This window comes from Macaca fascicularis, chromosome 7 (genome assembly GCF_037993035.2).
Source record: "Macaca fascicularis isolate 582-1 chromosome 7, T2T-MFA8v1.1".
Lineage (NCBI taxonomy): Eukaryota > Metazoa > Chordata > Mammalia > Primates > Cercopithecidae > Macaca > Macaca fascicularis.
In genome coordinates this window covers 57084587-57100705 of record NC_088381.1, presented here as the reverse complement: position 1 = coordinate 57100705, position 16119 = coordinate 57084587, and the positions used below count along the sequence as shown (strand labels likewise).

General features: G+C 41.0%; 1 long non-coding RNA gene and 1 pseudogene across 1 annotated transcript in view; both read left to right on the top strand.

The window, feature by feature from the left end:
- Positions 1-2273: 2273 nt before the first annotated feature.
- LOC102129620 (ribosomal protein uL30-like) lies at positions 2274-3019 on the top strand (annotated as a pseudogene).
- A 5813-nt stretch (positions 3020-8832) lies between these two features.
- LOC123574464 (uncharacterized) overlaps positions 8833-16119 on the top strand; it is a 201619-nt gene continuing 194332 nt past the window's right edge. The window contains exon 1 of the long non-coding RNA XR_012415244.1: positions 8833-8952. This is a non-coding gene — a long non-coding RNA (uncharacterized lncRNA). The remainder of the gene's footprint in view (positions 8953-16119) is intronic.

The following is a 16119-nucleotide window of genomic DNA, read 5'->3' as shown; positions in this document are numbered from 1 at the left end:
ATAAGTGATTAATAAAGATGATCCAACATCATCCAACAAAATAAATTATGTGCAAGAAACTATAGAATAAATGACATAGAAACAAGTGACACCAAAATATAGCCAAAGTTGTGATAGAATAAATTTTTCCTTGAAATAAGTAAAAATCTAATATGCATGTTGAAAGAACCCACCGTGTTTCAGGAAATATTGACAAAATGATATAGCGTGCTGATGCAGAACATTAGAATTTACTGAACACATGTTGTTAAATAATTAATTTATTTTTTTACTTTGAAGTTCAGGAGTACATGTGCAGGTTTGTTACATAGGTAAACTTGTATCACAGAGGTTTGTTGTACAGATTATTTCATCATCCAGATATTAACCCTAGTACCCATTAGTTATTTTTCCTGATCCTCTCCCTCCTCCCACCCTCCACCCTTCAATAGGCCCCAGTGTGTGTTGTTCCCCTGTGTGTGTCCATGTGTTCTCATCATTTAGCTCCCACTTGTCAGTGAGAACATTCAGCATTTGGTTTTCTGCTCCTGTGTTAGTTTGCTAAGGATAATAGCCTCCAGCTCCATCCATGTCTCTGCAAAGGGCATGATCTCATTCTTTTTATGGCTGCATAGTATTCCATGGTGTATAGGTACCACATTTTGTTTATCCAGTCTATCATTGATAGGCATTTAGGTTGATTCTGTGTCTTTGCGATTGTGAATAGTGTTGCAATGAACATTGGCATCTGTGTGTCTTTATAATAGAACAATTTATATTCCTTTGTGTATATACTCAGCAATGGGATTGCTGGGTAGAATGGTATTTCTGTCTTTAGGTCTTTGAAGAATCACTACACTGTCCTTCACAATGGCTGAACTAATTTACACTCCCACCAGCAGTGTGTGAGCATTCCTTTTTCTTCCTCCCCTCGCCAGCATCTGTTATTTTTTGACTTTTTAGTAATAGCCATTCTGACTGGTGTAAGGTGGAATCTCATTGTGGTTTCGATTTGCATTTCTCTAATGATCAGTGATGTTGAACTTTTTTTCATATGATTTTCAGTGCATATATGTCTTATAAACCTTTTTAAAAAGAAAGATCTCTTCAAGTACCTAGGCAGAAAAATCAAGATACCTACAAATAAACAAAATCTCATTGACCTAATACTTTTTCATAGCAATATTCAATGCCAGAACACAATGTCTAAAGTTCAAGGGAAAAGAGGGTTTGACCTGATAATTTTCTACCAATTTAATCATCTCTTGCATATGAAGACCATATGAGGGAAATACTCCAATGAGAATTATAGCACGTATGAGCTTTACTTGGGAGAAAACAAGAACATGAATACCTACTGTTCAGCTGTAAAATCAAGGCTGTCATTGATTTCTCTAATTCACAAAAGAAGAGTCCACTATATAAGGACTAGAGGATCATTTAGAGTTGAAGCCAATGGAGCAATATCTATAAGGTGTTGAGCAGAAGAAAATGTGACATGTGAGTAGTGTATGTAGTTAAGATATCTTTTGAGTATCTGAGTGAAGGTCTTTTTTAGACATAATGTGAGTAAAGCATATGTGAGTAAAACAACCTAACTGACAATGAAATCCAGTCAACCAAGAAATTAAACACCCCTCCCTCCTGAGGAATGAAAAAGTTTAAAAAAAAAAAAAAACCAACACACTGGTAGTCCTTTTATTGTGGGAGTTATACTTATAGAACCAAATCCAAGATTTATAAACATGGGGAAGTAAAAATTATTAACAAAATCTGAATTTTGTTAGGAGTGAAAAAGGATGAGAATATTAATTACTAATGTAGCAGCATGTTAATACAGAACTCTTCCTGTCTGGGTATCTGGAGAGGTTCCTAAGGCTAAGGATAAAACACTAGGTGCCACCTTTCCCCATGTTTCAAAGTTTGGTGCTGGACTCCATTTGCAGAACTCTTGGAGGGAATGGCTAAAAATATTCTTATATTAAGAATATAAGAGGCTGGACGTGGCGGCTCACGCCTATAGTCCCAGCACTTTGGGAGGCTAAGGCAGGTGGAACACCTGAGGTCAGGAATTCAAGACCAGCCTGACCAATATGGTGAACCCCTATCTCTACTAAAAATACAAAAATTAGCTGGGCAAGGTGGCACGTACCTGTAGTCCCAGCTACTCGGGAAGCTGAGACAGGAGAATCTCTTGAACCCAGGAGGCGGAAGTTGCAATGAGCTGAGATTGCACCACTGCACTCCAGCCTGGGCGACAGTGAGACCCTGACTCCAAAAGCAGTAGCTGCAACACTAGAGAGATGGCGGAGCAAGAACAAAGAAAAATCTCTTTGGTTCCAGAAAATCTCCTGAAAAAGGGGAAGGCTTATCAAACCCTCAAAGCCACCCAGACAAAGCAGCCACTTTTGGCAAAGAAGGAGCAGAGGAAAGGAAAAGGGTTCAGGTTTAAGACACTGGAATCATTCCTACATGATTTCTGGCAGCAGAAACATGACAAGGTGCATCTCAGATGACTAGAAGTGAAACCTCATGCCTTGGAATTGCCAGATAAACATTCCTTGGCTTTGTTGTACGCATTGAAAGGATTGATGGTGTGAGCTTACTGGTGCAGAGAACCATCACAAGACTGCCTGAAGAAAATTTTTACTGGTGTCTTTGTAAAAGTCACTCTCCAGAACCTAAAAATGCTGTGTATAGTGGAACCTTATGTGACCTGGGGATTTCTAAATCTGATGTCTATCCTGGAACTCATTTTGAAACGCGGACAAGCCAAGGTCAAGAATAAGACCCTCCCTCTGACAGACAAAACAGTGATTGAGGAGCACCTGGGGAAGTTTGGTGTCATTTGCTTGGAAGATCTCATTCATGAAATTGCCTTCCCAGGGAAGCATTTCCAGGAGATCTCATGGTTCTTGTGCCTTTTCCATCTCTCAGTGACCCATCATGGTACGAACAATAGAGTGGGCTTCCTCAAGGAGTGGGCATACCTGGCTATCGGGGTGAACGCATCAATCAGTTCATCTGCCTGCTTAACTAGACCCAGGTGCCAAACTGCAGTAAATTTCTATCAATGAAGTGGAAGCATGTGTTTCTCTTTTTTTTGTTTGGAATTTTTATTGAGTGTCTTTAGAGAAAATTATTTCCTACTTTATCTTCAAAAACTGGAAAGGAAGCGTCAAAGAAAAGATAGTAGTTTATGTTCATGGCAAGCACCTCTCATCACGATCCAGTTCGAAGGAAAAATTCCAGCATTTTCTACATTGGCTGCCATCTCGTCTGAAATCAGCACATTCCATGGAGGAAGGAGTCCTGCTTTTGTGTATCTTCTATCCTAGGGTTTAATGTTGGTAAATGAGTAACTCTAGCATTTGTACAAGGCTCCCTAAGACTCCTGCAGTGGTCGACCAAGCCCAGGGACATAATTGAATCTGGAGATTCCTGGGGCCTTCTTTTGAAAAAGACTTGAAATACACATAGGAAGAAAGGACCAAAAAATAAATGTTCACTTGTCTCTGCAAAAAAAACAAAACAACAACAAAGAAGTATAAGAATATTAAGGGATTATATTTTGATCCCTTAGTCTATCACTTTCCTGGAGTATTTGAAAGAGCGAACATTGAAAGAGAAAGAAAAAAAATATCTCTGGAGAGTGAGGCAGCAGTGCTGTGGCAGTTTTTCCTTCCCTGGGCTGTGGAGAGTTGCTGAGAGGGATGATGCTTTGAGATCACTTCAGGCTTGGTGTGAAGGTCTTCACCTTTAGAACTTGATATGTGTTCTGAGGGTTGAAGGGACACAGTGGACTGGTAGTAGACTCAGGACTATGAAATCTAAAGGCAGGAGGTTGCAGCAGGCTTTTGACCCCAGGAAGCAGAACAAAGAGGAAGATAATTGCTTTGGGGATAGGTGCCACTTCCACCACTGGCAGGGGCAAGCTTTCAGGAAGGTTTCCCATGCAGCAGATGTGGGCATTGGGAAAACCAGCATGGAATGTAGACTTTGCCCAAGGGACTTTGTCCAGGAGGGCCATTGGGAAGGCAGTGGGGGCTCTAACAGGAATGTATACAAGGCCTGTCTCTGGATGCCAGGTTTCAGGAGTTGGAATCATATATAGCCAGGCCAGAGGAAAGGCATCGTCCACATCGTAAAAATTTCCATTGGAGTTTCCCAAACTGCAAGAAACCCCTAAAAGAGCCTCCAGATGTCACAAAAGTATCAGCAAAGTAAGATTTTTCCCTAAATTCCCTTTCCTCCTGTGCTCAGCTGTGAACAGGTCATCTGGGAAGATGAGTGAGCAGGGGAGAAAGTTAGAAGAACAGTGCTGGGAAGGAGAGAAGAAATCCCCCATTAATCTGATACCCCAATCTTATAGGACCTAGCAAAGGGGTAGGTGTCCTTGAGTTTTCATTGCTGCTGCCTGATTGTCGCTTTTTCTTTTTCCCTAAAGCCTTCCAACTCCCTTAGCAAATGTTATCAGTTACACTACCTATTTACCCTTTTTGTAGCACTTATGCCCAATCTTTGTGGCCATTCTCTTTTGATCATTTATTCATTGGATGTTAGCAATTGGTTTACTGCCTATCTCTATAATCATCATGCTTGGTGACTTCAACATCCATGTAGACTGCCTATCCAAAAGCCTGACCTCTCAGTTTCTTGATTTCCTTTATTCTCTGTTCTTTTCCTCCGTCACAGTTCAGCCATCAATTATTAGTAATGGCACCAACTCCAAAATCTTGACTCAAGTTTCCCATTCTGTGATCTTTCTTCCACGCTTCTAGTTTAAATTCTATGAATTATTTGACCTATAAGGACCTCCCAGTCATCAATTAAGTCTACTACATTTCTTTACTTTCATTTTTATCTATGAATTCCATGGTTTATCATTATAACCACTCATTTGCTTAACTACTTCACTCTCTCACCCCTCTCTCCCTCTGTCATACTTGCCTAATTTGGCTAAAGGCCGTACTCTGTTTACGTTTTCATCTGTAACTATGCAGTTAAATGTGACTAGAAAAAACCATAACCATACTCAATGGTCTTGCTCTAATTTAGGACCATGCAACTCAGCAAGCCTTATCCATTTTTCTGGTCAGTTCCTTTGTCCATTCTCCTGAATAACCACTTCAACCTTCTTCCCAACCTCCCACCTCACCCTCATCCCCTTTTCAGTCTAAGCTAACGATCTAGCTTTTTTTTTTTTTAAATAAGAAAACAGAAGTAATCAGAATATAACCTCCTTATTTTCCATAACTAGGGCTGCATACCTACCTATATCTACAGTACTTACATCCTTTGTCTTCCCTTCTCTCATAAAGGATAAACTCTCCCTGCTTCTGCCCAAGGCCAAGTTTTGTTCTTGTGCCTTGGGTTCCAATCCCTTTGTCCTACTCATACTTTGCTTTGTTAATGATCATTTCTCTCCTTCAGGAACAATTTTCCCTTTAGCTGAATCATTCCTGTCACCAATTAAACATACCCCAATATCTCCTATATAAAAAATAACTATCCCTGGAATCCACATATCCCTCCAATTATAGCCTTATTTATCTTCTCTAAAGGCAAAACCATCTTTAAAGTGTTTTCTATACTTACCTTCTTCATGTCCCACGTTCTTGAAGCAGATCTAATTACCACCACTCAACTGAAACTTTTGTCAAGGTCACCAATGACTTCCATGTTAAGTCTAGTGGTCAATTCCAAATGCTCATCTTGGTAGATCCTTCAGCTTATTTAAAGTGTTAAGTTACTCTGTCTTTCTTGAAATACTTTCTTTTTTGGTTTCTGAGACTCTGTACTCTTCTACCTTTCCTCCTACCCCACTGCCAGTTCTGTCACTGTCTTCTTATTCTCAGTTCAATCCTTTTATTCACTGCCTCTAAATGTTGGGATGTCCCAAGGTGCAACTCTTAGATCATTTTCTTCTGCCTGCATTTGCTTCCTAGGCAATCTCATCTAGCTTCATGGCATCAAAAGCCCTAATACACTAATGATTTCCAAATTTACCCAGCCCATTTCCTGATTCTGCCTCCAAATTTGGAAATACAACTGGCTTCTCTATTCTCCTAGCTCAACTGTCTCATAGGTATCTCAAACATGGCATGTTCAAAGCAATTCTTTATTTACTTCTTCCCACAAATCTGATCACACCTCTCCCATTCATTCTTCCCCATTCCCATATAGGGCACTACCATTCATGCCATTGCTTAGGCCCAAAGCCATTCTTGGCTCTGCCTTTGGGAAGATAGCAATAACCTGTCCATTTATCTCCCTGCTTCTACTCTTGCCCTAGTCCACCAGAGCTATTTTCTATGGCTCAGTTCAAGCCATCTTTTCAAAATGTAAACCACATCATGTCATTTCCTTGCTCAAGACCTTCGAATGGCTTCTCATTACAAACAGAATAAACCTTAAATGTCTTACCCAGGCTTATCGGGCTCTGCATATCCTGGCCTCCAGCCTCCTCTCATCTCCTATCCCTTGCTCACTCAGGTCTCAGCACATTGACTTTTTTGCTGTTGCTGTGACACGCTCAGCTGGTCCAGCTGATGTGGTTTAGATATTTGTCCTCCTAAAATCTCATGTTGAAACCTGATCCTCAATCTTGGAGGTGGGGCCTGGTGGGAGGTGTTTGGGTCATGGGGGTGGATCCCTCATGAATGGCTTGTTGCAGCCCCCATGGTAATAAGTGAGTTCTCACTCTGTTAGTTCCTCCAGAACTGATTGTTGAAAAGAGCCTGGCACCTCCTCTGTCTCTCTTGCTTCTACTCTCATCATGTGATCTGCACACACCAGTTCCCCTTCACCTTCTGCCATGAGTGGAAACTTCCTGAGGCCCTCACCAGAAGCAGATGCTGGCGTCATACTTCTTGTACAGGTTGCGGAACCCTGAACCAAATAAACTTCTTTTCTTTGTAAATAACACTGCCTCAAGTATTCCTTTATAACAACACAAAAATGGACTGACACCAGACTTAGGGCATCTGCGTTTGCAGTTCTCTCTGGAATGCTCTTTCCCCACATGTATTCATGCCTTAGTTCTCCTTCTCATTCAGGTTCCTTGTCTTATCCCCAGAGAAGCTCTCTATGCCTACCCGATCTTAATTGGCCCTTCTAACACTTTACTCTGCTTTGTTTCTCTTCCTAGCACACATACCCATCTGAAATTTTCATATTTATTGATTGCACTATTAAATTGCCAGTGCCTTTGCAGAGTCATGCATGTGGTAGATAGTAAATGAATGTGAATTTAAAAAAATATGACTTCCACCTCTTTCATTTTTAATTAAAGTTTTCTTGGTTTTGACAGAACTTTTAGAAATGAATATCTCTGTGATGAAGAAACATTTATCTGAAGTTTAGCAATTTCTTCAGTTTCTTGGCAATTCTTCTTTCTTCTGTTAAATACAATTAATATTAAAAATCTTTTATTTAAATAACTTGAGAAACATAGTCCCAGTTGCTGTATAAATGCAAGAAGCAATGTCTGCAGTGATAGTCCCCCAAGAGGAATGATGATTTATAGGGAGGGGGTTGGATTTGGAGGAGATATTTGTTTGTTTGTTTTCCTTTTTCTACTCTTAGGTATCACTTGAATGTTATAGCTAGTGTATGTCTTTCATATAAAATATACTCCCATTGTTCTTTTTTAAAAACCTCTCAAATAAGGTTTTAATGATAGAACATAGCAAAATTAAAATATAAAAAAGCAAGGTTTGTATTTAACACAAGCTGATGTAAGTCTTCAGAGAAATCTTGAGTTATGCCTTAATTTCACAGGATATAGGAGAATCAGAAATTACTTTTTGTTCATTCAGACTGATTTTTCACAGCAAAGCAAATTGAGGTAGTTTGGCTATTTGGTGCATAGTATTATAACTTTAAGAAGTAGGAAAAAGTATCCTAGAACTCTGTGAATTCATACCTCATGTATTTCCAAAGACATTTTAAATCTGCCTTTTAGAATTTTGCTCCCAGAGATGGACCAGGTTTGGCTTTCTCTCAAACATAGTCTCCTTGGAGAGAGATCATCTGAAAGACACAGGTGTGTGTGTGAATGGAAAAGAAAGGAAAGTGACTGTCTCTGCTTGGTGGTTGCTTGGGAAGCTTCAGCAGGAGCTGGGTATTGAAAAGTGGGAAGAGGAGAGGGAAAGGAAGAGAATCCCAGAAGTAACTGTGTGGATGAAGGAATGAGTTATACAAGCTAATGCTCTATCCCAGGAATGCCACGTCATCTCCATGTGGCTGGACAATGTGGGGAATGGGAGAAAGCAGAAGGAGAGGAAGCTGGAAAGATAGAGGGGCCAAGCTAGGAGAGGTCCTGAATGCCAAACCAAAGACTTTAGGTTTGATTCCGGAGGCCAGGAGCACACTCCAAAGAGAGAAGTAAGAGCACACAGTTGTAAGATCCAAACACAGATATAAGAGCTGTGTTTCTGATCTGTGTTTTTGAAAGATGACTCTGGTGACCACATGGAGGAGGGATAAGGCCAGGGTGAGACCAGATGCAAGGCAAACTTGTTCAGAGGCTGTTGTGATGATGGAAGGAAAAGAGAATGAGGACCAGAGAGAAAGACATAGGTGGCGTACAGATGCAAGATTGTAAAGTAGAAATGATTGGGTTTGATAATTGATTTGATATGGCAGGAACTGGGAGGAGATTGGAGAGGAAGGAATCAAAAGATGGCTCTCAGATTTACAGCTTGAATAGCAGGACATTGGGACTGACCTAAGAATTTTATAAAATGAACCAAATTACCATATTGAGAATGAGTTTCTGGTTTATAAAGTCTGCACATTTTCTCGTTCATGAAGTTTCACTGTTTGGTGACTTATGATTTCTAACTTGCAGATGCAATGCCAGGCCTGGGAGCATGGCCTAGCTGGACAATGTGGTCTTGTACCAGGTGCCACCCCACAGCCCCAATGAGGAGAGATGCTTTAGGAAACATCCACAGAACATCAGGGCAGGTATGGCAATCTTTCTGAACATTTCAAAGAAACTTACGGTGTGTGGGTTTCCTTGGCAAACTTTCCTAGTGACACCATTGAGATCCAGCTAAGCCAGTAGGTACCCATAAGGTTTTTTAAGCCAAATTGTGAAATGTGAGTTGTCAGTCTTTATTCCCCAGGAAGAAACAGTTATCAGTAAAAACAGATGTGGTGGTTGCAACATTTAGATGAAATATTGATGACTTCTAAAAGGCCAGCTGGTAATCACTATTCCTTTTGATTCTGGAACCAATGATTGTGGTGATTCAGCTCCGCTGTAATTTTTTAGGGAACATGGCGTGGGGGAGTGTGTGTTCCATGTTGAAACTTTAAGAACTTCTCAGCTCCTGGAGTCCCTAAGTCTTCAAAGCATCCTTCCAAGATGAGAAATCAACCAAGGTTCTGCACCAAAATTTACCATGCTTAAGTCTCATCTTGTCAGTCCTTATCTGTTTTTAGCAAAATGTCAAAATGCTTATCAATGAAGCACATGCTTGAGGTTTATCTAGATGGATATTGGTTTTCCTGACTAACTTGATTTCCAAGGACCCCACGTGCTTTAGATGGTCAGTCCTGGCTGCCTCTGGTCTTTGCTCACTTGATTTCCTTCATTTAATATGTTGCCTTTGCCCTCTCACTGCTTATTTAGATCCTTTCCATGCTCAAACCAAACTCATAAGCTCCGTATTTTTGTGAAGACTTTTCCACTTGAAATTTATTGATTTATTCCTTGTGTTTGTTAGAACTTTGTGTATATACTCAAGATAGCATTTGCTAATTTGCCCTGTGATCAAGAATTACCCTTACTGGACTTTAAGTGTTTGAAGGAGGGACTATGGGTTGACCTATGTTTATGAATTTCTGCCCTCCCCCAGTTCCTCTCCCTCCAAGGCCCGACACAGTGCCTTCAAAAGCAGCAGCTATTTTATTGAGGTTTTTGGTGTGATTTTAGATGCAAACATTCATGTAATCTCCAAAACAACTCAAGAAAATAGATGCTATTTTTATCTCCATTTTCCATGCTCTTTGACCTGGCAATTCTATTTATGAGAATTTAACCTATAAATATATTTGCACATATGAAAATGGCCCATGTACAAGGGTATACAAGGTTGCTCACTTCAGCACTGATTATAACAATGAGTGGGAACTTAACTAGAGGATCGGCTAAACAAACTATAGTGAATCTATGAGATAAAATGTGATTGGTCTGGAAAGGTCTCCAAGACACATTTTTAAGTGAAAAAAAGCAACCAAGTTGTACAGATGGGGTGTATAATATATTCCTATTTATATAAAATAATATATTTGTGCATATATTTGCATATCTGTGCATAGATTATCTTTGGAAGGATATATACTATAACAAGTTGACAACAACTTGTTACCTCTGGGGAGAGTAACTCAGAGTCAGGTTACCTTGGTCATCACTCTGGTGATCTGACAGGGCCCCACACTCCCATCTTGGGGGTCATCCATCCCCAGTGTATCTCAGCCACTTAAACTGGAACCACATTACCACTAATGGTGGCTTTAAGTGCTTAATTTTTAAATCTAGTGGAAGTTGAGCTAGAGAAATAAGTGTAAAAGAATCCTTCTGTAATTTAGCAAGATGCTAGAATTCTTTCTTTTTAATTAAAAACCAAAACACTGAGACCATGCAGCAGCACATTAATCACAAGAGCAGTGGTATTGTTCCGTATTAATGGAAATTTCTGAAGGCAATCATACGAAAATGTTCAATTATGGTCTACAAAGGCCATGAACCTCTAAGATGTCTGTGGAGACTGAAAGGAGACCCTTTGTGCACCCACTGGGACTCTTCTTTCCTGCCGCCATGTTTCCTCATTTCCCTTCAGGGTGGTGTCCGTGAAGTTTTCCTCTAAAGACACTCCAGCTGAGCTGTCAGCTTCCTGGGCTTTAATGCATAGTGATTGCTGCTATTTTTGTTATTTTCCATCTCTCTGATGCTGCTCCATTGTCCCTCCTGCAGTTGCCCTTTTCTGTTCTTTAGTGTTTTAATTAATGTTGTTTAATTATGCTTGGCCCCCTGAGGATTTTTGAGGGGTGAATTCAATGGGAAAGACTGAATGAATAAATTCTCCAGTCTTTTGCATACTTGTCAAGAGCTTCTCACCCATTATTTCCAACACATCAATAATGCCAAAGGGAGGGATGATGGGATGTTTGGGAAGAAAAGAGGCCTGGCAAATGACTACTTTTTATTCCATGGTCCCAGCCTATAGGATGAGGTGATTATATGATTGGTATTGTAGGGGAAGCAACATTTTACCTATACCCTCTTATATTTTTTTGGCTGGGTCTGAGAATTAAATTGACATAAGACAAACGAGCAAGAGAAAAACACAAAAATTTATTTAATGCAAGTTTTATGTAGCAAGGGAGGCTTCATAGGGAAATGAAGACCCAAAGATGCACTTAGAATTGAACACTTGTATACTGAATTAGACAAAAATCAGTAAGTTGTGAAAATGTGGGGAGGCAAAGGGGCTACCTAGGGTAGTTAACTGAGTGGACAAGTGACCGGGAAGATAAGGGTTAGTTTTGCAAGTGCTATAATTTGGTTTGTTTGACCCCTGTACATTTCACATTGAAATTTGATTTCTGATGTTGGGAGTAGAGCCTAATGGGAGGTGTTTGGGTCATAGTGGCAGATCCCTTATGAATTTCTTGGTGCTGTCTTCATGCTAATGAGTAAGTTCTTACTCTGTTAGTTCCCATGAGAGCTGGTTGTTGAAAAGAGCCTGGCATCTCCTCCTCTCTCTCTTGCTTTCTCTCTCGCCATGTGATCTGCACACACCAGTTCCCCTTACCCTTCCTCCATGAGAGGAAGCAGCCTGAGGCCCTCACCAGAAGCAGATACTGATGCCATGCTTCTTATGCAGCTTGCAGAACTGTGAGCCAAATAAATCTCTTTTCTTTATAAATTACCCAGCCTCAGGTGCTCCTCTATAGCATCACAAAAGGACTAAGACAACAAGGTTTGTTTGTACAGACATCTCTCAGCCTCAACTCTCCTTACAACTTCCTTCTGGTATAGGGAGGACATCTTTCACATCGGTATTTCATCTTTTGCTTTAAAGAAGAAGGAGGGTTAGAGTGTTCTTTTTGTACTTGCTGTTTTCTAAGTACTTTTAAATCAAAATAGTCAATACTCTAGAATGGTATATTTGGGGTGGTATATTCCGAACTCCTCTGAATTAAACTTAATTCAGTTATATCTCATTAGTGATACCTGTGGGATATAGTTAACAAAATGCAGCCCAGAAGTGGATGAAGCCTTCCAGGGAGGGTTGCATTCATCTGTATCAGTCAGTGGCCCTCTGTATCTCTCCTTTGTCCCTTTAAAGGTGACACATTGACACAGAGTGTCACTGACTATGTCCTTCTGTTCACCTTGAGCTCTCCCATCATGGTGAGGAGGATGTTCTTTTAGCATCTGTGCCTCAGGCTTTCTCTCCAGAACCTGCTTCTTGTTCTGACTTCTCATGGTTATAGTTTGGTCTCCTCAGAATCCCTGACCTAAACAGGATTGACACCTTGGGCTCCCTGGGAGTTCTTTTCCATCCTCAGCCTGATTGACTTTTCCATCAGCATTGATTCCACCTCACATTTGCCATTTCTTTCTTTAGACTGTGCCCAAATCCATCCTTCCTTTATCTCTCCACGCTATCCCCTCAGTGCATGTCCAAGGAGTCTTGCTGCTAGGCTATTGCAATCAGTGATTTCCTTACAAAGCCCCTCCCTTTAAATATCCCCCAACCTGATATCCTATACGATTTCTACTACCCAGAAGGTAACTGCTGAATGTTACCGTGTGAAAGACTACCATGTGAAATCATCGGTTCTGCAAAAATAAACAAAGATGACCCAAATGAGAACAAGTGAAGGCTATTTGTTCTGAGCAAGCAAAGGAGTCAACCAGTATCACTTGCATTTGGCAGAGACTCAAAGTGGAAAACTTTATAGAGGAAAAAAGAAAGACTGCAGGTGTGCCCTGATTGGAGGCTGTTGGAAGTGGGGAAGTTATAAGCAGGCTAACCAGAATGGGGCATCTTATGTTATGGGTTAGGGGAGCACATTTGGCCTTCCCTGATTGGCCCTAAGTTGCAAATGGGGGGCAAAAATCGGGAAGCTGCCAACTGTTGATGAGTCCTGATGATTTGGAGCTGCTTGTTACAGAGGTTGAAGTCTGGCTTCCCAGTCTGGTAGCTGCAAGTTGTAGATCAGAGTTGCTTTAGTAAATGATCTGGCCACTGTCTGTTTCTATATACAGTCTCTCAATTCTAAAAGGCATGTTTCCCACCTCCCATATTTTAACAATTTAACCTGAAATTGATGATCTTTTATTCTTCAACATGCCATCATTTAGTTGACAATTTTTTTCCTTCATAGTTCAAAAAATAATGGTGCACTTAAAATTTAATGGCATCTTAGATTTGATGAAATATAATATTGTAGGGAAATAACTATATTTCCCCTTCTCAAGATTTTGTACTACAGTGAGGGAGAGAAGACATCCAGAAAAAAAGTGATATTTCAATATGCATTTTAGGCAACTTTATATGGTCCATTACTAAGTCGTTGGTCTGGATTATATGGCTGGAATTGTGGAGGTGGAAGAGAGCTTTGATTTGAATCTTAAGGATATTAAGCTGCAGAAGCACCAATAGAAATGGCTTATAGAGAGTCTACTATGGGCCAGATGTTACTCTGGGTGTAATATATGAATTCTCTTTTACATAACAAGAAAGACTTGGAAAGCCAGAGAAAAGTTAGGAGGAAGGTGGAGTTCTCTTAGGGGAAAAACCCAGCAAACTCGCTAATAGTACCTTAGGCAATAAAGATTTTTAATTCTTCCATATTATAAGGAGTTCAAAGAGAGGCTGTTGAAGGATAGTGCAGCGAGCGACTCAGTGATCTACTAGGACTTGATCTCCCTTTCTGTTCTTGCTGTCTGGTTACCCTGCTGTCTTTAGAATGGTGGCTTGTCTGCTTATGGGTACCAGATGGCTCCTATAGCTCCAGGCATCATGGCTATATTCAAGGTGGGAAGACACACAAAGGAATAGTGTCAGCTGCATCTGCCCAGTTAATCAGAAAAACCAAAGCTTCCCCAGGTACTTTTAGCAGATTCCCTTTAAGTATCATTGTCTAGAGCTGGGAGACATGGCAAGTCCAACCTATAAGCATGCTGGGAAGTCATGTGTTGGGCAAAATAGGATAGGAGTGAAATGATGGGATTGGACCAAATCACCATTCACAGGGCTGGGACACTGCCACTGCAAACAAAATTGGGATTCTTGGTTTGAGGTCCAGGAAAGGGAGAAATACCTGTTGTGCTGAGTGATTTCTTAGCACAAATACCTGTTGTGCTAAGAGTGATTTCTGTTGTATGCAGAACAGGGATGCTGCATGAGGGAGAACACAAGGTTTCTGCAGAAAGCAAAGGAGGCTAATTTAACCGGAGAGAAAAATGGATGACTGAGTGGCACCAATGGGAAGCAGGTATAGAAAGCGGACTGTGACTGGGCCATGAGGTTACAGAACTTGGAATTTGAACTTAGTATAGTGATTGTTGGCAAATCTTTCAATACTGCTGGTTGGGGAATGTGAAAAGGGCACATTTTCTAACTGGAAGGGACCTCATAGTTCATCAAATCCAACCACTGCTTTTAGACAAAAGGGAGATTTAGTTTTAGACATGTATTGGCACAAAGTAAATTAGAAGAAGGAAGTTCTCCTGGTTTTTAGGCTTTGCTTTTTCCTCCATGTTTCTGCTGCTCTGCTTCCATAGCAGAATAGGGCATGTGGTCATTTTCAATTAAATTCACTCATTGAGTGTATATAATAGATCAGGTACCTTGATGGAAGGGTGAAGGAGGAGACAAGAAATGAAAGGGTTAATGCAGAAGTCAGAAATAAATACACTTTGTGGGGACAGCCAGTAAAATTAATGGGTGGGCAGGGCATAAGATCCTAAATTTTATGTGACCCTTAGCTTCAGGGTTGCAAAGACTATAGGGAAGAATGGGGACTGGGGCACACTGGGGAATACACACCCTTTTGAAAGAGTCCATTAGCCATTTGGATCTATCTGATTGGTAACATGTAAAAAAATGTGGCTTAGAGTTGTAGCACTTTTTATTTAGAAAGAAATCAAAAGTTCAGCTTTTTGTGTGGAATTTCCAGACTTCAAAATGTTAGCAGGGAAAAAAAACAAAGGTCTCTGGGTCAGATACTGCCAGTCTGTGACTCTGGCATAAAGAAGCAAGTCATCCAGGAGTCCTGCTCTCCACTGGCTCACAGCCTGGCCACCATCCCCAGGGAAAGTCCCTGACCCTACCTGGGTTAGGCCTCTCCTTTCTGCCCTCCTTGATCACACTCCATTGTAATGATCTGTTCTATGGCTGTCACTGAATCTGAGATCTGTACTTGGTCCCACTCATCAGGATAGGCAGAATTGACTGAGTGCCTGTGCACTGTTTCCCACACCAGCCTGAATGTTCTCCAGGTTTCTAATGGCAAGCCAGGAAGACTGCTGCTCTCCCCATCATGGCAGTGAGAGGAGAGCTAGATTGCAGGTAGCTGAGGGCTGCCTCCTCCTCATCCCAAACCCTGAGCTTAGGGCTTAAAGCCTCTGGCTGAACTTTTCATGGAGACTGAAAGCAATCTTTTTGTCACCCACAGACTCTCACACCCAGGACCTCCCAGTCCCCCAATCTATATGTGATTGAGGGTTTGCACCTTCTTAGGACTGCTTCTTTGTCTCTTGGGTGTGGTGGCTCCTTCTTATTATCCCAGCCCCCACTTCCTTGTGGTTTGACCCTCAGGTTTCTCTCTTATGGGAGATGATGGGGGCACCCTTTATTTTTGGGCCTGCCACTGACCATTAAGGAATCTAGGTTTGCCAAAGGGAGATCTGCTTATATAAGGTTAATGATGTCTGTAATAAATGGTTCTTGGGTCCTTGAGTAGAAGCAGGTAGCCCATATTACATGAAAGATGGAGCTTATTCTATATGTGGCTTGTCTTCCTATGGGAAGGAGGAAGGCATGACCACAAGGAGGAGGGATTGTGAATGTGTATGACATGTCCAGGTATGGAAGAGTTTACTGCATTCGG